Below are 14,897 nucleotides of genomic sequence, written 5' to 3' on the forward strand. Positions count from 1 at the left end.
TGAATCAAGCCTGGTAGCTACCTTCTGGAGACTAATTCTTTACTTGTGAGTTGTCACAGGAAAAGGAACTGCTTAAACCTGAGTCTAGGTCTGCTCTTGTCAGCTGTCCAGGGTAATGGTGTAGATTAGGGCTGGTTGTGAAAGTACCTATTGGGCATGCTGAAGCCAGATTTTGGCAGAATCACAGAGCCATGCAAAGCAACATTCATTTCATAGTTCTAGACTTTAACAGTCTGGGTTGGGTTTACAGTTATCATGTGATACTCAGTACAGCTTTTGATTCTTGTAACATAAAATTTATTGGTATCTTCCCTCTTCTCTTTGTAGTCTCTGGCTTGCTCTGTCGTTTTGAAGAAGACAAAGAGTTGATTTTTCCCCCTGTCAAAATTTATCCCGGGAAGCCTGCTGAACTGGTTCGGAGAATCTGGAATTTCTCTGTAAGTTTGGAAGGAACAATAAAATAAGTGGCTTTGTTTTTTTTGAAAGAAAAAGAAGTATTACTACTATTATTTAGTTACTAAAAAAGGGAGGAAGTTTCAGTTTAGGGCTAATATATCTAACATCTTTTTTTGATTGAAGTATAGTTGATTTATAATGTTTCCAGGTGTACAGCAAAGTGATTCAGTTTTACATATATATTATATATATATTATTTTCAGATTCTTTTCCCTTATAGGTAATTACAAGATATCAAATATAGTTCCCTGTGCTATACAGTAGGACTTTGTTGTTTATCTAATAGTATGTTTACATATAGTAGTGATGTCTGTTAATCCTAAATCCATAATTTATTCCTTCCCCCTTTTCCTCTTTGTTTTAAGTTTATTTTGTTTTAAGTTTGTTTTCTATGTCTGTGCATCTATTTCTGTTTTGTAAATAAGTTCCTTTGTATAATTTTTTTAGGTTCCATGTATAAGTGATATCATATGATAACATCTTTTTGTAATTTTTTTTATGAAAAGAGAGAGCAGACCTCAGGTTCAGAGTCTTAAGAAGACAACTGTTTCCAGTGAGAATTTAATAGCATTATAATGTTTTCATCGCTTTTATTTTATTTTTTACTATTTGTTTTTCTTTCTGGCAAATACTACAACTTTTAAAATTTCCTTAAAACTCTTACTGGGCTAGGAGTTGAGGTAAATTTTTTATATGGATTATTTGATTTAATTCTTACCAGAATTCAATGTGTTTGAAGCTATTTTAGACTATCTTTTACAAATGAAAAAAACCAACACTTAGGAAGCTTAACTAACTTGCCCAAGGTCACACAAGTTGTGAAAGTCTGGAATTCACATTCAATTCTGTCTGAATTCAGAGCCTAAACTCTGGCCCACTATGCCATATGCATCTTAAACAACCTCTGCGCCCTTAATTGTCCTCACCAAGACCCTGACCCTCTGTAATAGGGAAGAAAATCCAGCTTCAAGCCTCATCTACTGATACCCTAGAGTTTCTGCTGTTGTTCTGTGGGTAGCAGAGATTTATGGAGGCCCCATTCCTCCTGGCCCCTTACTAGCTGTAGTAATGTCATGTACTTAAATTCAAGGCAGTAACATTCTCATGGTGTCTTTTCCTTTTTTAGAAGTGGGAATAGGTTAAAATAAAACTATTTTTCCTTGCCAATGGTATGTTTTCATATAGAGAGATAAAAGGAGGGGAGAGATTAAAAATATTCATTCACTCTAAATTATGGTCACTCATGAGCAGCTGAATATACTGCAAGAAACCTTAGATTGTATGCCAGGGAGGAGGTCTGATTTTTTTCCCAGTGCAGCCTCAGTCCTTTGTAGGCAGATCTGGAAACCATGGAACACTTCTGTGGCTTCACAGACCTAAGCAATGGTTAAATTAAAACAATGATTTTCAAATAGTTTTTTAAAAAAATCAATCATATGTTTCTTAATCTTATGTATAAGCATGAATAAGTGAAGCTGTTCTGGTTTTTAAATTAAGGAGGTGGGCAGTGCAGGAGTCTGGTCACTTAGGTTTAATTGCAGGCTCCCCCACCTCCTATTTGTGTGTTTGTAGGCACGTTTTTTAATTGAAGCCTCGGTTTCCTCATCTATAAAATGGGATACTGTTAATATTCACCTCATAGAGTGGTTGTGAAGATAAACATAAAATGCTTCGACCAGCACCTGGTGCGTAGAATCATTTGTTTTACATTGTGATGTTAGTTTTACTGGAAGCTGAGGGAAAGACACAAGTCATTGTTTCGGAGTCATATGGCTGAGTGATCTGTAAAGCCTCAGAATTCTATTTCTATGCTTTTATGCTAGATATTTCTAAAGTGTAACTCAAAAGGCCCAATTTAACAAGAATCATGAAATTTGCACATTCAGGAGTGTTTCGTGTCTGCGTGCTATCTTTGTGCTCTAGGTTCTAGGAAGTGTTGTGGATGACGCTGTGCCTGTCACTGTTGGGCTGCTTTTTCAATGAGATCAGTCTCTGGGAGGCTGAAATCAAAATATTTTAGGAGGGACATCAAAGAAAATCAGTCTAGGCTTTGTTGATTGCCTCTATTTGTGGTAAAAATGCCTGACAACCAGAGAACTGCCCTTGCCCAGAGACCCTGCTCTCCTGATGTCATCCACCACGTTGTGTATTCTGTCTTGAAAACAGTGGTGTCTATGCCACAGAGCATATTGCTCAAGTGTTTAATTAGCTGAAGTCCCCTGAGTTCATCAGTATCTCTGGGTCCTTGACCCCTGACCTTTTTGGCTCCAGAAAGACTGCAGGTATTTGCTGTCAAGAAGCTGGTATTGAGTCTCCTCTTTGCCCCACTCCTGCCCCCTTTTCAGCAAACAATACATTCTAATATAAAATAGATGGGATGATATCTTATCAGGGAAACTGCCAAGACCCCAGAATCTCTGTCTCCTTGGAAAATTACTAAACCACATTTAATACTATAGAAATCAACCTCCTGAATCTCAGAATTAGCCTGCCCTTTTCATATTAAGCAGCGCGGCTGATATGATCTATGCTAAGGGCAGAAGAGAAATGGGGACCTCTAGCCTACTGTCTTAAACACAGGCAAATCTGTTGGAGGAACTCATCACATTTTAAAATTCAGAAGGATGTGAAAATAAGCACAAATAAATAACTACGAATGGAGAGGACATATGCCTTTGGCACAAATTCTTCATTAGACAGGAATTAGAGTAGTTACTGAGAAGAATCAAGATGCTATGTATGCCCTATCTCTGAAAGTTAATTATAATTTTAAAATAATTCAGTAGAGTGGCAAAGATTATAGGCTTCTGAGGCAGGCTGCTTGAGTTGGAATCTCAGCTGCACTATTAATCAGGTCTGTGATTCAGAACACGTTACTTCTCTCAATGTGATTTCACTGGCACATCTGGGAGATGGAGTTCTAGTTATCTGTTGCTTTGTTACGAAGCAACGACTGTTTTGTTAAATCTCACTATTTCTGTGAGCCAGAAATTTAGGCAGGACAGTACTGGCACTTGATCTGCTCCATGTGGCATGGACTGGGTCATTTGGTGGCATTCAGCTGGCAGCTGCTCTGGTTTGGAGGGTCCAAGAAGACTCCCCTGAGAGTCTGGCACCTCCCTGGGGATGGCTGGAAGGCTGGGCTCAGCTGTGCCCCTTTCCCTCTCTGAATGGGCTTAGAGCCTCTCCAGGCGGTGTTCCCTGCAGGGTAGTGGCTTCCTACAGTGTTACAGTGGTGGCCTCGGGCTCTGATGGGAGTGTACCAGAGATGGGAAAGATCAGAGCTCATGCTTTGGGCCTGGAAACTGGCACCGCATCACTTCCCCCACAAACCACTGGCCAGAGCAGTCACAGAGCTTGTCTGGATGCAAGGGAGGGGACGGCAACATCCTCAGTGGAAAGAGCGTCAAAGAACTTGTGGCCCCTTTTATTCAACTGTGGATGGTGATTATAACAGTACTAATCTAATAAAGTAATTGTGAGGGATTAAGTGAGACCATATATGTATACACATACATATAGTACTCAACAGCATCATCACAGACTAAATGTTCCGTAAGTGTTAGGTGCTGTAACATCTGTCCATATGGGCTAGTACTACATACACGTGTGTGTGTGTGTGTGTGTGTGTGTGTGTGTGTGTGTGTATAAAATATATATAATATATAATTATATTTATAAACTCTATAAAATATATATTTGTGTACTATCTGACATATACACAGGCTGTAGATATGTTACCTGTATCTGTGTTTAGTTACATTTGTACAATTACCAAAATGGTGACTGATGTGAGCATTCACAATCCTTAGGCTATTTCTATATCAAGTTTCTTAGTATTTGTATGGTCAATCATTTTCCTAACTGCAGGAAATAAAAGGATCCCTGCAGGAAAAGTTCTCTTATTTAGTTGTTTTCCTTTAAATACAATTACACATAATGAAACACTAGAGCAACTGACCTGCTCCCATGTATTGATTCCTGAGTAGCTGGTGGCAGAGGCACCCAGCCCATTAGCCTTTGAGAGAAGAGCCAGAACATCACACAGAATGTTTCACAGGGAGCAGAGAACACTAGGAGAATTCTTTATTTTAGGAATTATTTTACAGTTTTGTGCTTTTGAGTCCCAACTTTTAAGAAGACATAATGTAATCAATAATTGGAGCGTCAGCTTTCATGCTGAAAGACTGGGAAAAAGAACGTGGTGATTTTCTAAGAAGAAAGATTTCCAAACACAAAACAGGATCACATGTGAAAAGGCTCCTGTGAAAAATGTGCTGTGGTGTTATATGAAGGCCAAGGATCTAGAAAAGCAGTGGAAAACCCTGTACGTAGAATTATCACAGCCTGGAGTTATCAAAAGAAAAAAGTGCTAGGACAGAGAATGGGGACATTCAAAGAACCTTAAGAGGTTTCAGAAAGAATTACTGTAGTGCAGCAGAGACGCTACTCAGCACAGTACATTACAAAGCTGTTAGGATAAAATTTCCATACATGAGATGGAGTTCTTGCCGACAGAGGGTATGAGAAGGAAGAAAATCAGGTTTAGGCAACAACTACACCAGGATAAAATTCTTTTTAAGGTTGACACTTGAAAACACCAAACTGAAAAATAATCCCTAACAGTAAAGTAATTCTCCATTTTTCACACCCAACACATCCAGATGAGTTTTACTACACCATGCTGACCTGAAAGCCATTCAAAATGATTATCCTAGAAAAGGAAACTCAGAAAAGTTGTGGGTTACAGCTTATGGGCTTGTATGGTCCATGAACAGTCCATGGTCTGTGTCCCGCGGGGCAGGAGGTCTGATCCTCCCATCCTGTCTGGCCTCCCCGAGGTCCTGCCTGATGGTGGGGACTTGTGCTCCTGTGCTTACCCCTGATGTTTATTGGATAGTAGAACTTCATTTCTACCAACTGTGTTCATGATCTGATTGTCTTTGTTCATTTTATTTGTCAATTGGGTTGTCAGATTTTTCCTAATTGACTTGTATGAACTCTTCGTAAGTTAAGGAAATTGGCCCTTTTTATGTTCCTAGTTTATTGTTATTTGACTTTATTTATGATGTATTTGACCACATAAATATTTCAATTTCCTTTATAGTGTCTGGGCTTTACATATATTGCTTAGAAAGCATTTATTATTCTACTATTATAAATAAGTTGATCTATGTTTTCTTCTGTTCCTATCATAGGTTTATTATTTTTAAATCACTGATTAATCTCATTTTATGATTTCCGTTAAAAAATCTTTGATTAAGCTGGATTTAGCTAGGGTGAAGACTGAAGAAGGCATTTATCTTTTTGTAAATGGTTAACTCATTTTCCTGCTGTAATTTGCAGATTAATTCATTTTTCCCATTTTGATTTTAAATGCTAAATTCTCATGTGAATTAGAGTGAGTCTGTTTCTGGATTCTCTATTCTATCCTTTGATCTTCTCATTTCCTCTTCAGCACCAAACTGTTTTTAATTACTGTAGTTCCATAATGCATTTTATTATCCTGTAGGGCTCATCCCCCTCATAGCTTCTCTATGTATAAACAAGATCAAGTCAGTGAATATAATGGAAGAAGAGATTCCACTTACAGTATTAATAAAAAAAGAATTTTGGAACAAACAACAAGAAATGTACAGACCCATATAAAGGAAAAATTTTAAATTATGCTGAGAACATAAGAAGAAACTTAAAGACATGCCTTGATCTTGGATATGAAGGCTCCACATGAAGCTGCTCTCCCTCAATAAATCCATGTACAGTGCCAATTAAAACATTCACAAGATTTTGAGGAAAGCTTAACAAAATGATGCTGAAGTTCTCCTAGAGGAGCAAACATGCCATAGTGAACTAAATCAGACAGAGAAAGATGAATATTAAATGGTCTCACATAGGTGGAATCTAAACAACACAACAAATGAACAAACAAAACAAAATGAAAACATTCTTATAGACACAGAGAACAGAGGGAAGGGAGTGGGAGGTGGGCAAAATAAGTGAAGGAGATTACGAGGTATAAACCTCCAGTTATAAGTAAGTCACAGGGACGTAATATACAGCATAGGGAATATAGTCAATATTGTAATAACTTTACATGGGAGCAAGTGGTTATTGACTTACGGTGAGCATTTCATAATGTATGTAAATCTCAGATCAGTGTGTTGTATACCTGAAACTAACAAAATATTGTACATCAACCATACATAAATTTTTAAAAAATGGCCAGAAAACTACTCTTCACTTTTATAATCTTATTAATTTTTTAATTCTCCCAATTTAGATTTTTAAAGACTTAGAGAAGTGACTCATGTTTGTGGTAAAATGACTGCAAACATTACAGAGGCGTAATAATGACACTAAGCTCTGACAGTGATGGAGAGTTCTAGGTGCTGGGCCCTGCTCCGAGTGTTATTTAGATGAAATGTCCACGATCTCTATGACAGTCTTATTTTATCCCTATGACAGTCTTATTAGGCTAGTGTCCTCATTCTATTTTTATTTTATTTTATTTTTATTTTTGTTGAAGTGTGGCTGATTTGCAATCATATAATAGTTTCTAGTGTACAGCATAATAATTCAGTATTTTTACAGTTTATGCTTCGTTAAGCTATTATAAGATAATGGCTGTGCTATGTAATATATCCTTGTTGCTTGTCTATTTTATACATAGTAATTTGTACCTTTTAATTCCATAACCCTGATGTGCCCCTCCCCAATTCACTCTCCCCACTGGTAACTACTAGCTTGTTTTCTATAATTGTGTGGTTCTGTTTTGCTATATATACTTGTTTGCATTATTTTTTAGATCCCACATATAAGTAATATCATACAGTATTTGTTTTTATCTGACTTATTTCACTAAGCATAATATTCTTTAGGTACATTCATGTTGCTGCAAAAGGCAGAATTTCATTCTTTTTTATGACAGTAATATTCCATTGTATATATCTGCTACATTTTCTTAATCCATTTGTCTGTTGATGGACATTTGGGTTGCTTCCTTATCTTGGCTATTGTAAATAGTGATGCTATGAACATGGGGGTGGATGTATCTTTTTGAATTACAGTTTTCCCTTTTTTCTGGATATATACCCAGGAGTGAAATTGCTGGGTCATATGGTAGTTCTATTTTTAGTTTTTTGAGGAAACTCCATACTGTTTTCCATAGTGGCTGCACAAATTTATATTCCCACCAACAGTGTAGGAGGGTTCCCTTTTCTCCACACCCTCTCCAGCATTTATTATTTGTAGACATTTTGGTGATGGCCATTCAGAAAGGTGTGAGGTAATGTCTCATTATGGTTTTGATTTGCATTTCTCCAATAATTACCAATGTTGAGCATCTTTTCATGTACCTGTTATCCATCTATATGTCTCTAAAAAATGTCTGTTCAGATCTTCTGCCCATAGTTTGATTGGATTTTTTTTTTTTTTGATAGTAGGTTGTATGAGCTGTTTATATATTTTGGATATTAGACCCTTGTTGGTCGCATCATTTGCAAATATTTCCTCCCATTCTGTAGGTTGTTTTTTCGTTTTGTTGATGATTTCCTTTGTTGTGCAAGAGCTTTTACATTTAATTAGGTCCCATTTGTTTATTTTTGCTTTTATTTCTTTTGCCTTAGGAGACATAAAAAATGTTGCTACAATTTAATGTCAAGGAGTGTTCTGCCTATGTTTTCTTCTGGAATTTTATGTTTTCAGGTCTTACATTTAGGTCTTTAATCCATGTTGAGTTTATCTTTGTAAATGGTGTTAGGAAGTGTTCTAATCTCATTGTTTTACATGTGGCTGTCCAGTTTTATCAGCACTACTTGTTGAAGAGACTGCCTTTTCTTCATTGTATATTCTTGCCTTCTTTGTTGTAGAGTAATAGGTGTGTGGGTTTATTTCTGGGCCCTGTATTCTGTTCCATTGATCTGGTTTTTTTTTTGTGCCAGTACCATGCTGTTTTGATTACTGAAATATAGTAGAAAGTCTGGAAGAGTGATACCTCCAGCTTTGTTCTTTTTCTCAAGATTGCTTTGGCAATTAGGGATTATTTTTGTGGATCCATATGAATTTTAGAATTATTTGTTTTGGTTCTGTGAAAAATGTCATGGACGTTTTGATAGGAATTGCATTAAATTAAATGTAGATTAAATGGAGATTGCTTTATATGGACATTTAACAATATGAATTCTTCCAATCTAAGAGTGTGGGATATCTTTCTATTTCTTTGTATCATCTTCAATTTCATTCATCAGTATTTTCTAGTTTTCAGAGTATAGGTCTTTCACTTCCTTGGTTAAGTTTATTTCTAGGTATTTTATTCTTTTTGATGTGATTTTAAATGGGATTTTTAAAAAACTTTCTGATAGTTCATTATTTGTGTATGGAAACACAACAGATTTCTGTGTATTAATCTTGTATCTTGCAACTTTGCTGACTCCATTTATTAGTCCTGATAGTTTTGGGGTGAAGACTTAAGAATTTTCTATATAAAGTATCATGAAGTCTGCAAGCAATAACAGTTTTACCTCTTTCCTTCCAATTTGAATGCCTTTTATTTCTTTTTCTCATCTGATTGCTGTGGCTAGGGCTTCCAATACTATGTTGTTAAATACAAGTGGTGAGAGTGGGCATCCTTGTCTTTTTCCTGAATTTAGAGGAAAGGATTTCTGCTTTTCACTGTTGAGTAAAAATTATGTTAACTGTGGGTTTGTCATAAATGGCCTTTATTATGTTGACATATGTTCCCTCTATACCAACTTTGATGAGAGGTTTTTTTTTTTTTTAACTAAAGCACAGTCAGCTACAATGTGTCAATTTCTGGTGTACAGCACAATGTCCCAGTCATGCACATACATACATATATTCATTTTCATATTCTTTTTCATTAAAGGTTATTATAAGATATTGAATATACTTCCCTCTGCTATATAGAAAAAGTTTGTTCTTTTTAATCTATTTTATATAAATGTTAGTGGCTAACATTTGCAAATCTCAAATTTATTCCTTCCCACCCCTGGTAACTGTGAGATTGTTTAACTATATTGCACATCTGTTTCTGTTTTGTAGGTGAGTTCATTAGTGTCTTCTTTTTTTCAGATTCCACATATGAGTGATATTATATGATATTTTTATTTCTCTTTCTGGTTTACTTCACTTAGAATGATGATCTCTAGGTCCATCCGTGTTGCTGCAAAAGGCATTATTTTTATTATTGTTTATGGCTGAGTAGTATTGCATTGCAGAAATATACCACAATTTCTTTATCCAGTCATTTGTCAGTGGACATTTAGGTGGTTTCCATGTCTTGGCTATTGTATATAGTGCTGCTATGAACATTGGGGTGCATGTATATTTTTGAATTAGAGTTCCCTCCAGATATATGCCCAGGAGTGGGATTGCTGGATCACATGGTAAGTCTATTTTTAGTTTTTTGAGAACTCTCCATACCATTTTCCATAATGGCTCTACGAAGCTACATTCTCACCAGCAGTGTAGGAGGGTTCCCTTTTCTCCACACCCTCTCCAGCATTTATCGTTTGTGGACTTTTGACTGATGGTCATTCTGACTGTGTGAGGTGAGATCTCATTGTAGTTTTGATTTGCATTTCTCTGATAATTAGTAATATTGATCATTGTTTCATGTGCCTCTTGGCCATTTGTATGTCTTCATTGGAGAATTAAGACTTATACATGGAGAACTAGAAAACATTGATTAAGGAAGTTAAAGATGTCTTAAAGAAATGGAAAGATATCCCATGCTCTTGGATTGGAAGAATCAGTATTGTTAAAATGGCCATACTGCCCAAGGCAATCTGCAGATTTAATGCAATCCCTATCAAATTACCCATGACATTTTTCACAGAACTAGAACAAATAATCCTAAAATGTATATGGAATCACAAAAGACCCAGAATTGCCAAAGCAATACTGAAGAAAAAGAATGAAGCTGGAGGAATAACTCTCGAAGACTTCAGACAATACTACAGAGCTACAGTAATCAAAACAGCATGATATTGTCATAAAAACAGACATATGGATCAATGGAACAGAAATAAATCCACAGACCTATGGTCAGTCAATCTTCGACAAAGGAGGCAAGAATATACAACAGGGAAAAGACATGGCCTCTTCACCAAGTTGTGTTGGGAAAACTGGATAGCAGCATGTAAATTTTCACTGTATACATCCATTCTTTTCCCCAGTTCAGTTAACATTTTTATCACCAATGCTTTGAGTTCTTTATCTGGTAAATTTTTATTTTGTTTTATTGTTTATTTTTTCAGGATTTTTCTCTTGCTCTTTCAGTCGAAGATAGTTTCTTTGCCTTTTCATTTTTCTTAACTTTTTCTGCTTCTGTGAATTTAGGTGAAACAGTTACCTATCACAGTCTTGAAGGGATGCTCTTATGTGGGCATATCTCTGTATAGACTGCATGTGCCCATTGTCATTGGTAGGAGAGCTGGATTTGACGTGGACACAAATCCCATCTTTCCTCAGGGTGTGCGGGCAGCTTTTGCCTTGGTAGAGTATGGAGCTGGAGATGGAGAGGCTAGAGCTGGCACCAGGTGTGAGGTAGGACCTCTCCTCTGCTCAGTGGTTGTCTCTGCCCTATCAGGAGTGGGGTCTGATCCCAGGTTGCTGGAGAGCAAGCCCTGAGGGTTGGGCCTGAACTGACTCTGTTCCCTTTAAGTGTGTGTTTTTCCCACTCCTCACAGCACTGGGACACTTGCTCCAGAAGAGGCTAGTACTGAAGCATTTGGGACCTCTGTGGGCTCTCAGCTTGTGTCGGCTGCAGACAGAGGTCTGATGTGTTGCTTGTGCAGATGCTCAGAGCTCCACTCAGACACAGCTGAAGTGCAGATCCCCTTTGTCCCTCAGAGCCGATCACTGCCCTCAGCCTCTGTTGCCTGCCTTGTGGAATTGCTCCTCAGGGCAGATGGGACCTGTGTGGCCTCTTGGTGTGTACTGGGGGTAAGCTGTGGTGTAGTGGCTGCCATCAGAGATCTGGGCTGTTTCTGAGCTGCTGGTTGAGTAATCACTAACAGTGATGGCTTTCGCCCCAGCCAGGCTCTGCTCCAGGACCAGGTCACCTTTGTGTCCCATGGTCAAGTCTTTTCCTGAGTCTTGGCCACCCCAGATCCAGTGCCGTGCTGTGATGTGGAGTGTGAGTAGGTCTGAGCATTTGCTTGGCTCGGGCTGGGGCAGCTTGAAGTGGTCACAGGAAACCTGACAGCCATAGAGTAGACCTCAGGGGCAAGCCTACATGTCCGTGCTCCTCACAAGCAGAGTCCAGGCTTCCCATAGCCCTTCTATCAGTCCCAGCAGTCCTCCAACCAGCCAGGGAGACTCTCTCCTGCGTAGGACCCCAGGACTGGATTGTCCAATCTGTGGCTTGAACTGCTCACTCCCCAGGGCAGTTGTCACTCATGTAATCTCCCTTTAAGACTCCAAGGAAGCTCCTTCTGTCAGTTTCCATTTAGTTTTCAGTGAGATTTGTTCCACATGTAGATATATTTTTGAGATGGTGGGAGGAGGTGAGTTCCATGTCCTCTTACTCTGCCATGTTGATCCAAATCCCTAGCATATTCGTTATGCAGATGAGTAAACTGGGCATAAAGGGATCACGTAACTTGCCCGAGGTTACTTGATTGCTAGACCTGCAGACCCTGTGTTTTAAAGCAGTATACCACTTTGCCTTCCTCTGGGCAAATAATGAAAAAGGAAAAGTTCCTCCCACACACCAGCCTTGTTTCTAATACTCTTTGTTGTATACCTGGTTCACTTATGTACATATAATCAATAAAATATTCTCATAAAGTAGGGTAATTTAATATGTACAATGTCCTGCACTGTATCACTAAACATCATATAAAAGGTTTCTTCATATAAGCACGTATAGAGAACCATAACATTCTTTTTAGCAGTTGCTCAGGATATTGATGTACCGTAATTTATTTAACTATCCTTTATTTATGGTCATTTAGGATATGACCTCAAATTGTTCATATGTTTCCTGTTTCTTCCATTAGCTGTTAGTTCTCATTACTTCATTGTGGACCTCATTTAGGTCTTTCTCTCATATTTCACTGAAGACAGGATCCCAGACATTCTCAGTTGTCTTCTAAGAACCCGGCAATGAGTCTGCTAGACCCAGGAGTCCTTTCCCTTCAAAAACAATTCAACAGGGCAGCTCACTTTTTGAGCTGTATTTGTTAGATAAGTTATCTGAGGGCTGTCCTTTCTTTTATGGATTCTGAAACATTAGTCTACAACTCTATGTGCCTTTTTGTTTTGCAGTTGAAATAGTTCCTCAAAGACATGCTGTGCTCTAGCTGCAGTTTCTCTTCCAGTGCTGTTTGCTGGTTTTTATCTTCTGAGACTCCTCCTGATGAGCCAGGCATTACACTAAAATTTATACTCATCATCTCAGTTTATTCCTCATAACAGCTCCGGCTAGAGAAGGTGGCAACAAGCATAAACATTTCCCGTTTCTCCAGTTTCACACATAAAAAGAAACTGAGGCACCGAGCAATTAAGAAAGTTCCCTAAAAAAAAGGAAAGAAAAGCAATCTGGCTTAAGCTGTGGGGTTGGGATCGAACCCCCCGTGTCAGCCTCTTACCTTCCATCCTGTATTGCCTCTCTTTTAAGCCAGCAGCCTTTTCTCTGCTTTTTGAACACTGAAACGTTCATGAGAAGAAATTTCACCTTTTCTTGATCTCCTTTCCTTCTCTCGTTACCTTAATTTTGTCTCAAACATTTCTCATTTGTTAATTTATTTGTTTTTGGCTTCAGTTTCCATCCCTTCTCCCTCTCTCTATGTCTTCCATTAGCCATTGCCACAGCTGGGAGCATTTACTTTTTTAGAAAGACTTTGGCTCTCTTCCTTCCTTTGAGTTTTCTTTGTATAGTTTTTAAAACATGTCCTGCCATTCTCTTCTCCTTTCCAAAGCCAGAAGGCCTTTCATCGACTTGACCATTACTCTTACATATTTATTTCTTCTTGTTTGAAGAAAATTTGATCTCCTGCCATCTACCTCTGTAAAATATTCCTCATTTTGATACATTATTTTCAGTTATTTCTTTATCATTAATTAAGTAGCTCTGTTCCTTTCCCAGTGCTTAAGCTTTCCTGGCCGCAAGACCTGTTGGGGAGACTGTTAGCGTGTATACTAAATAAGCAAACTTTAAGTTATTTATTTTTATTGAGGGATTCTAGCAGTTTGGATTTTTTAGTCACTTTGATTTACTTCCAATACCATCACCTTTTCCAAAGTCTCGTTTGAAATTCCCTTCTTGCTGCTGCTGCTGCTTTTAGTGTTACATGTAGGAAAAGAGTCGGTACTCTTTCTCTTTTCCCCTTCCCAGTTCATCCTCATGACCATGCATAGTCTCACACAAATCTTATCTTTTAAGCTTCCAGATTGTATATTTGAAAAGAGACAAAAGAGAGACAAACCTGCCATCCAGTCTCATTCTATATTGACTAGATGAATAGAGCTCTTTTTAGGCCAGTCATTTACAGTACATTTTCTTATTTATATTTAGCCCTGCTTTCTTATCCTAACATTTATGTGATTGGAAGGCTGTGTGATATACTGGAAAAGATCAAAGCTTTGGAGCAAGACAGAAATGGTTTTGACCAGCTCTGCCATTTGCTATCCTGTGTGACCCTTAACAAAATACTGAATGTCTTCCAGTCTGCTTTTTTCATCTTAGTGGTAAGAAAATTCACCCTGTGGTCTTTGTAAGGATGAGAGGAAATGAAGTAAAAATGCATAGCACAGTGCATGGACATGGCAGATGCTCTGTAAATGGGAGCTGCCGTTGTTAGTGCTGTCATGATTATTCATTATTAATGGCCTTCTGGATTTACATTTTGTAATCTGGATTTAATTTGTTCCTTTAGGTTGTTGTTTGCATTTTCTTTGTATTTTTTCCTCCCTCTCTTTGATTCTTTGCATCTTGCCTTTCACCTATCAGGTTTTATTTTACTTAAAAAAAAACCCTCACTGTATTGAGGTATGAGTAACATACAAAAAGCTGTACATATTCAATATATACAACTTGATGAGTTTGGAGGTAAGTATACACTCATGAAACCAATGCCACAATCAATGCTATATCCATCTCCTTCAAAAGTCTCCTCTCACCCATTTAATGTATTATTATTATTATTATTATTATTATTATTATTATTATTATTATTCTGTGATAAGAACACTTAACATAAGATCTATACTCTTAGAAAAGTTTTATATTTTACTTGTTTCCTTCCATCTGCTATGATCATGTAATTTTTTTCTAAATTTGTCCTTCCATTACTTTTTCTGGCTGCTTTCTTTCTTTCTTTCTCCATTTCCTCCTTTGTGAACATTTTCTTTCACTATATGGGAATAGCAGTAATGTACTCCTAATAAAATAATAATCAGATAAAAAGATGTTTACT

The 14,897-nt window shown here is 37.6% G+C and overlaps 1 long non-coding RNA gene across 2 annotated transcripts in view; it reads left to right on the forward strand.

Moving 5' to 3' along the window:
* The first annotated feature begins 331 nt into the window (after positions 1-331).
* Positions 332-14,897, forward strand: part of LOC106729754 — a 214,032-nt gene continuing 199,466 nt past the window's right edge. For both annotated transcript variants that reach the window (XR_004320728.1, XR_004320727.1), the window contains exon 1: positions 332-437. This is a non-coding gene — a long non-coding RNA (uncharacterized LOC106729754). The remainder of the gene's footprint in view (positions 438-14,897) is intronic.

The sequence above is a fragment of the Camelus ferus genome, chromosome 6 (assembly GCF_009834535.1).
Source record: "Camelus ferus isolate YT-003-E chromosome 6, BCGSAC_Cfer_1.0, whole genome shotgun sequence".
Classification (NCBI taxonomy): domain Eukaryota; kingdom Metazoa; phylum Chordata; class Mammalia; order Artiodactyla; family Camelidae; genus Camelus; species Camelus ferus.